The sequence below is a fragment of the Pholcus phalangioides genome, unplaced genomic scaffold (genome assembly GCF_987345545.1).
Source record: "Pholcus phalangioides strain wild (caught in Gottingen) unplaced genomic scaffold, Ppha-v1.0 ptg000003l_1, whole genome shotgun sequence".
NCBI lineage: Eukaryota > Metazoa > Arthropoda > Arachnida > Araneae > Pholcidae > Pholcus > Pholcus phalangioides.
Window position 1 is genome coordinate 3,660,215 of NW_028301596.1, and position 9,432 is coordinate 3,669,646.

A 9,432-nucleotide genomic window follows, 5' to 3' on the forward strand; every position below is an offset into this window, starting at 1 on the left:
GGAAGAGTAGGTAAACTTTGCCGGATAATGCACAGAAAAATCACAAAGAAGACGGCATATACACGGAAAATACAAAACTCCTTATGCATCTCGACACGCTATGTGTGCCATCTACAGAGGATAAAAAAATATCACGCTGACCGAGGATCCCACTTGGATTGATTACCAAATCTTAACTCTCGGTTGCTCAGCGGAAAGAAAAAAGGTCAAACTTCTTGGACGCATTAGTAACTAAATAGAAATCACATTTCCAAACCTCTGTCCATCGTAAACCTTTTTCGGTCTCACTACCACCTAATTTTACAACCATCTAATTTCATCCCATGCAACAGAAACTCTCGGTATTTCTGCCCGTCCACTACTACTGTATTGCGTATATAAACCTTGGCTATTTAGCAAACATGGGATGGGACTAGATTTTGGGACTAGGATGAAAAAGACTTTTTCCATTCAACTCAGTTGTGATGACCGGTTTCTGATAAGTCTATAATATACAGGGGTGCACGACGTTTTCAGTCCGTGGACCCATTAGGCGAGGATACGGGATGTGGGAGAAATTTGCCCAGCGTCAAAGGTGGAGCCGTCTGATCTAATCTATGTGTATGTATGAATTGACATCATCATCATCATCATCGTGCCGCCCCCCCCCCCCCCACAGACTTTCAAGTCTATCTCCGCATATTCGTGGGCCACTGGAAGAGATCTCACCAACGGGTTAAATCCAGTGGCATTCTGACGTTTATTCAAGTCTGCGGGCCAGATATATGCAGTAGTTCTGCCCGTTCGCGGGCCACGAATTTGCATGTGGTGACCATATGATGTGTAATTTTGCGGGACATTCCAGTGTGTGATTTTCGTCGTCCCAACTTTTTCTAAAATTTCCTGTTCCCCCCCCCCTCGATTACAACGAGGATTACTTGAAATTTTGAAAATTAATTATATAAGATAATTTTCGTATTTTCCATTTTTTTTAGGGCTGTCAGGGCCCCAGTCTTGAGGCCCCTGAGGATTGTCCTCATTTTTTGTTTTTTCACGCTATTAACTGACTCGTGAAAAATATAGGCATGGGGGCCCGCTAATGGTCCAAGCTTAAGGGCCCTGCTCCAGGATGTGGGTGGAGGGGGATTTAAGGGAGGGGCTGCACTGTGCGTTCTCCCCGTACTCCGACTTTTGAAAGGTCCCGAAAAAAAGCCAACTATACGCTATTTTTCTAATTTAAGGGTCCCAATATTTTATTGGGACAGACCTTTATCTGCTTCTGGATGTGAGTGGTCCCCAGCATAAAACAACCCACGTGGATATAGGACTTATATCCTGGAAAAGATAGAGCCCGGTTTTAGAAATAATATGAGAAGACAGACTCCTTAAAATTAACCCAACGTAAAAGTGTTTGGAGTTTTTTGAAGTTACACTTCCATTCAATAGATGCCAGTAAAATACAAGGTGTGAAAAATATAATCATATGCTGCCATCTACCGCAACAATTTATAACAACTTCTTATGACACGAACTTCTTAACTACACATTTTAAGTGTGTTAATAAGTGTTTCTTGTACTCAATTGTATTCAAATTATAGAAAATATAAAAAAAAGATATAGTAATGTTTTTATTTCTGTAGTTTATTCGTTAATGAAATTTTAATAACTTATAAAAATTGATTAAAAACAACGATTTGTGTTAAATTAATAGAAAAGTATGATAAAAATTATGTGTTTTGTATAATTAAGGCTGGTCCGTTTAATCAGGACGGGTAGTCACAGTGAAAAAATTTAGTGGTTAATATCGGCTCGGATCCATTCGATTAAAACTTCTGTTAAAAATTTGAGAATAAAATTGACTTTTTTGAAAAAAACCCACTAGATATCTCATAAACCATGTTCTATACAGAAAATTTTGGATGAGTGACCATATTTAAAACTATTTGAATTAATATTTTGATTAAATTAGATTCAATGAAAACTGATGATTTCAAATTGAGTTTGATGAAAGTTTTAGAATACAATACCAAAATTTATTGTCTTCACTATGAAGAGTAGTTCATAGAACATCAGCTCATCCAAGGGTGTAGCGGGTGTGTTAACGCCCCTGGAATGTGAGAAAATGACCGACAAAATTGAAAACGATAGCCAAATCTATTGTTTTCTCTTTGGTCCCCCGAATGAAATTTCTGGCTACGCCCCTGAGCTCATCTCTTCACAAGTACCATTCGAGTTTTTGGGAAACCAAGCAACTGTATAATCGAAAGTAGTTTCGAAAGTGAATAAAATAACCGATTTTAAAAAAAAACACAAGATCCTAGTGAAGAAATTACAGGTTTAGGCAAATTATATGTTCAGCATATTAAATTGCGTGAAGCCTTAATTAATTAGCATATTCCTATATTTGTTAACATCTACCGAATAGGTGAGTTGAAATGAATAAAATATCTTTATATATACATATATATAGCATTTATTATATCATAGCTGCCAAGTCTCCCGAATTTTTCGGGAATCTCCCGAATTTTAGCTTCATCGCTCGACCTCCCGAAAAGTTCTTAAATCTCCCGAATTTTTACGAAAATCACAAAAATCCCTAATTGTCCCTAAAAATTTCCTACTTCATTAAAAAAAATCCCCGCTTATGAAAACAATCCCTAAGGAATTTCTTGTGGGGCATGAAGCAGGGCCGTCTCTGCATGAGGCCTCTTTTTTTCCCTTTCGAAATGATGTCACACGTCGTAAATGGGGAAATCCCCTTTTTAAGGAAGTTTTACAAACCCTCTGATGGTAACAAGAAAGTTCTTTGTCTTATCGTGCAGGGGAATGGCTTAGCAGCCAATAGTCCTGGATAATAATTAAAGATTATAGTGACGCTCATATGGTCAAAATTTCTTTTGTTGGAGTTACGTACGTGCGATATAACAAAGCATGAATACTGATAAGCAAAAATATATTTAATCAATTTTAAAGATACTTATTCTGATGAATTTCCTTTCATCAAACGTTCCAGAAGAGGGCCGACTTTTCCTTTTTGAAATTGACGTTCTTTCCTTCATCTTCCGATGATTTTGGGGTCATTCGCGCAGAATGTTTGTTCACAGCGTTTCTGATTGAACACAATATTTATTTTTACATCATTGAAGTTTTGGCCTCCAATTTCACTTGTTTTTCGCGTAGGAATTTTATTCCCAAGGGTTTAACTTCCATGTGTGTAAAATCCCTATTTTAATTTGACTTCAGTTTTTGAGTAGGGATTTTATTCCCTACGCTCTAACTTTTATGTTTGGAAAATCCCTATTTTATTTGGAAAAATCCCTATTGTATTTATTAAATAATGAATACAATACAAATACAACGCCACAACACAGGCAAATTGCCCAACGAGGTGGCTGACTTAAGAACATCATGGATACCCGAGCCATTTTTTGGAGGCCCTACCTACTACTGCTACACCACACATGCACCCCCCCCCCCCGCGGAACCCCCCAACGAACCCCCCAACGAATCGGTACATGCGAGAATGTGCGTGTACGTGTAGTGCAACCTGACGTAAAGTTTGTTTCTGTGTAATGCTTGTTATGTGTTGTCATCCGCCCCCAGTTTTACTAACTATGAGTGAAGTGTTATGGTTGAATGATTTACCGTTGTAGGACTGTTGCTCTCTGTGGCGAGACTTTTTAACGGGGAGATCGGCTCGCATTTGCGCCTTGAAGTTGGGAACCACAGAAAACCAACTTCAGCCGACCACCACTGTGGGGTTCGAACCCGGATCCTCGCATCACGAGTCCGGCACTATAACCACTCGACCACCACAGCGGCCACCACAGCATAAAATACGGGTTTGCGCGAAAATCTCCCGAATTTTCATTTTCAAAAGTTGGCAGCTATGTTATATAATGTATATATATAAAGATATTAATATATATATATATATATATATATACTAATATTATATGCTCACAAAAATATTCGATTAAAAAATTTTGATTAAACAGTTAAAAATTTTAATCGATTCGCAGCCTTAGTTATAACTATGCTCTGGAATCCCGATAGCACCAATTATGGCTGTTTTCGGGTGATTTGGCACTGGTGATTCTATTCATAACTCACCAGCAATTATTTCTCTGTTATTTTAATGAAAAAATGAATGAAGCTACGTTCATTCACGCAAACGTCGTTTTTAATAAAACTAATTTATGAGTTATATAATAACGCTTAGTAAACATTTTTTTTTTATTATTTTATTTTGTACATCAAAAACAGTAATAAACCATAGTTTTTTTATTGCCTTAGGGGGGTGTGCCAAAGGTGACCGGGCCCCACGTTTATGGGTGTGGGGGGAAAGGGAGCACTCTGCTGAGAGATAGGGAGAGTAATTTATTTCCTAAATTCTGAAGTTTTCTTCAATCCTTTAATTATTTTTTTTTCATAAATTGTGAATTTTCATTACTTTGGAAAAAATATTTCATTATTTCTGGAACTGTTTCTTTCATTAATTCCACACGCAAACTAAGTACATATTTGAAAAGCGCAGAAAAAATCCTCTAAGTTCACAGCAATTTCATTGAAATATCTGGTTTTAATGGAGAGCTGCACACAGGCACTGAAAGATTGGCGAAATTGAAAATCGAATTGTCGCCAAAATTTTTAATCGCCAATTCTGCAAGCATCCTTTTAACTATAATCGGCCAAAAACTCGTCCATTTTTGTTTTTCTAGAATATCTATGTAACATTTTTCACCCTGTTCAAACGATGTGCATACGCCTTTCTATTGATGAATCGGATGATTCGAATTTTGGATAATTCGAACTTTCTTGCTGTCCTCTTAAGATTCAAATTTACCAAGTTCGACGGTACTACTAACTATATAACTGTACATGCACCTGGGAAATTAAAAATTATTTTAAACAATAATATCAATAAATTCTATACTTTATGCCTATGCATATTTTTAGACACACCTTTGATCACTATATTTTTGAGATCGTAATTCTTAAATATTCCTGCAAATATTCAAAATATAAATTCTATTATTTTTCTTATACAAATACAAATACAAATACCACGCCACAACAGGCAAATTGCCCAAACGAGGTGGCTGACTTAAGAACAACATGGATCCCCGAGCCATTTTTTGGAGGCCCTACCTACTACTGCTACACCCCCCCCCCGCGGAACCCCCAACGAATCGGTACATGCGGGAATGTGCGCGTACGTGTAGTGAAACCTGACGTGAAGTTTTTTTTTGTCTTACCAATTACTCAAACCTAGTATGACCATACATCCCGTATTTGCCGGGACAGACTTTTTTCCAGAAATGTCCCGCTTTCTCACGTATTTTCAAAAAAGCCAATTTGACTTTTATTCTTCTAATCAACGATTAAGATTATCTTCCCACCTAAGGAATTACATTACTATAATTATGACTACAAATAAGAATATTTCTTTCACATTTGTCATGTTTTTACATGGGCGGAGATACAGGGTAGCGGAGTGGCAATCCCTCTTCCTCAGCGTCAAAGCTGAAGCCGACTGATCTAATGTATTTGCGTATATATGAACTGACATCATCATGCTCCCCCTAGACTTTCAAGTCTATGTCCGCCCGTGTGTTTTAGCTCACTGCAATTTATAGTGCTTCATTTACCCTGAATTAGCGACTGTGCTTACTTTTGGCATCATTTTCGGCAATTATTATCAATGTCCCTTATTTTCCCTGTATTTCGCAGCCCAATTTCACATATTTTTCTCGATCAAATATGGTCAGCCTACTCTAACCGGAAGGGACAATGTAAATGTATGGTACAGAATTAATAAAGTTTATAGCGGATATACATTGCTGAGAAAGTGCTGCCATCTATGAGCAATATCACGAATTTTCAGTTTCGATTTTTATTCATTGCGCGTAGCTATAACTTTAGTTATTTTTTAAGTCAACGTTACCAACCGAGAAAAATATATATTATTTATGTTTGATTTATTGAATATAGTATTCAATTTCAACTCCATAATTCGGAGAATTTGAATACATTGAAACTGATATTAGGATCGTGGTAAATAAATTCGGGGGCGTCCCTAGAGCTCGAATTGGAGCGAAATTTTTTGGAGAAAAGAAATTGGCATCCAACAGTAAATATATTTATCTTTTATATTATATCTATTTTTATGATTTTTATTTGTTATACATTATTCGTCATATTTAGCATAGTATTTTATCATATTTATATATTAATATTACAATCTCATATCTGATTGTTGATCTACAAACTACTAATATACAAACTACAACGATTCCAGAAATGGCATCAGGTGCTTCACTAGAGCACCAAAATTTTTCCGCCCCACCAATTTGCACAAATATTTGAAGGTGTCAATGTCTTTCCACATCAAGGAACTATCTCAAAACTACTTCGAAAAAGAAGAAAGGTCGCGTCACCAACATCTGAGAGAGATCTCCAATTATGATGCTCGCGGATTTCTGAAACACCTAAGACCTAAAAACATCCTGCATACAAAATATGTATCCGAATTCTGAAACATGTGCGTGCGCTTGTATAAACATTTTGTAAATATCCAAACATTCAATAGTTCATCTTTTAAGGCAATGTTTAAGACAGTCTCATGAACGAAGACATCAAATGTGTGACAAACTGGTGGATAAGACAATTTTCCGCAACAAAATGTTATTCCTTCCCCCCCCCCTGTAAATATTTTCATTTTATGCCATATTTTATACCAATGTAATATTGTGATACTCCATAATGAAGGAGAATAGGGCTCTCTTGAGCTCGGCGCTCTGTATAATGGTCACGGTCACTGTTGATCTAGACAACAATCAGATATGTTGTATAATAACGCGTAATTAGAAACGCAGAAATCTTTTGAATTTCAGAACTATCAAAATTCCAGAATCATTCAAATTTCAGAATAATTGGCGATTGAGTAATTTATGGAAAGATTATTTGAGAATAAATGAAAATATTTTGAGTAATAAAAATTCAGAATTTATGAAAAATATGAGTTTAGATATTAAAAGAATTTATTTTAGAATTAATGAAAAAGAACATATATATTAGAAAATAAATGAAAAACATTATTTCGAATAAGAATAGTTCAGAATCAATGACAGAAATAATTTCGGAAATATTTAATGAATTAAATGAGTTATAATTAATTAAATTAATTAATAATTGACAATTAGTAAAATTTTTGAACTTTTGAAGAAGAGAAAGCAATTTCAGAATTAATTAAATCAATAATTAACAAATGAATGAGTTAATTAATAGTTAATGAAATGAGAAAAAAAATTAACCTATATTTTTTCAGAATTAATGAAAGTTCATCCATCATTCATAAAGATTCAGAAATAATGAAATATATTGTTTCAAAATTTCGATGGAAATTCAGAAACAATAAAAAGAATAATACTGTATTTCTAACATCTGACGAAAATTCAAATTAATGAAAGAGGAAAATTCAGAATTAATAAAGAACAATAATACAGAATTTCTATGGGGAAAAAATTCAGAATTAATGAAGGAAGAAAATTCAGAATTACCGTATTGAATACCCTGAATTACTCAAAGTTCGGAATTTTTGAACATTCAGGAATAATAAAATAAGGAAGTAACGTAAACTTTCAATAAATAAAAAAAAAATAATAATAATAATTTCAAAAAATAACAAAATAAATAATTTCAAAAAATAACAAAATAAATAATTTCAAAAAATAACAAAATAAATAATTTCAAAAAATAACAAAATAAATAATTTCAAAAAATAACAAAATAAATAATTTCAAAAAATAACAAAATAAATAATTTCAAAAAATAACAAAATAAATAATTTCAAAAAATAAAATAAATAATTTAAAAAAAATAATTAAAAATTCAGAATTTATGCATAAATAATTTCTCAGAATTGTAGGAAATAGTTATTTTGAATTCACAGACTTATTGAAAGAAAGAATTTTCAGAATCATTGAAAGAAAGAATTTTCAGAATCATTGAAAGAAATAATTTTCAGAATCATTGAAAGAAATAATTTTCAGAATCATTGAAAGAAATAATTTTCAGAATCATTGAAAGAAATAATTTTCAGAATCATTGAAAGAAATAATTTTCAGAATCATTGAAAGAAATAATTTTCAGAATCATTGAAAGAAATAATTTTCAGAATCATTGAAATAAGTAATTACAGAATACCGAAGTATTGAGTCTTCAATTAATACCGAAGTATTGAGTCTTCAATTAATACCGAAGTATTGAGTCTTCAATTAATACCGAAGTATTGAGTCTTCAATTAATACCGAAGTATTGAGTCTTCAATTAATACCGAAGTATTGAGTCTTCAATTAATACCGAAGTATTGAGTCTTCAATTAATACCGAAGTATTGAGTCTTCAATTAATACCGAAGTATTGAGTCTTCAATTAATACCGAAGTATTGAGTCTTCAATTAATACCGAAGTATTGAGTCTTCAATTAATACCGAAGTATTGAGTCGTCAATTAATACCGAAGTATTGAGTCTTCAATTAATACCGAAGTATTGAGTCTTCAATTAATACCGAAGTATTGAGTCTTCAATTAATACCGAAGTATTGAGTCTTCAATTAATACCGAAGTATTGAGTCTTCAATTAATACCGAAGTATTGAGTTTTCAATTAATACCGAAATATTGAAATGCTTCAATAACTCTAGAATACCGAAATATTGAAATTCTTCAATAACTCTAAAATACCGAAATATTGAAATTCTTCAATAACTCTAGAATACTGAAATATTGAAATTCTTAAACAATTCCATAATACCGAAATATTGAAATTCTTAAATAATTCCAGAATACCAAAATATTGAAATTCTTAAATAATTTCAAAATACCGAAATATTGAAATTCTTAAGTAATTTCAAAATACCGAAATATTGAAATTCTTAAGTAATTTCAGAATACCGAAACATTGAAATTCTTAAATAATTTCAAAATACCGAAATATTGAAATTCTTAAGTAATTTCTGAATACCGAAATATTGAAATTCTTAAATAATTCTAAAATACCGAAATTCCCTTGAATGTTTTGCATCATTTTGGACTGGCCCCGTCAGCCCACTTATTTGAAACTCTTATTTTTTAAACTATCTAATAATTTCCAGCCTAAAAACTCGCAATAGTTGAAACAGTTTCATTTCACGTCTTCTTCAAAACAGAAATAATTGATGGTTACGGTTTTTTTGCCCTCTCTTTGTTTCGGCTCAGTAAAATTTATTCATCGATGATGATAATCGATTTTTTTAAGAGGATTCGGAGATGTATTTCCAAATAAACGTTTGCACACACTGAAAGAAGTTTTACAATAGAGGATTGAAAAAAAATAATAATAAGTTAAGGACGCATGCGCATTGGAGGGGTTTTTCGAGGACCTGAAAACTTGGTGTTTTCGGTACCCACAC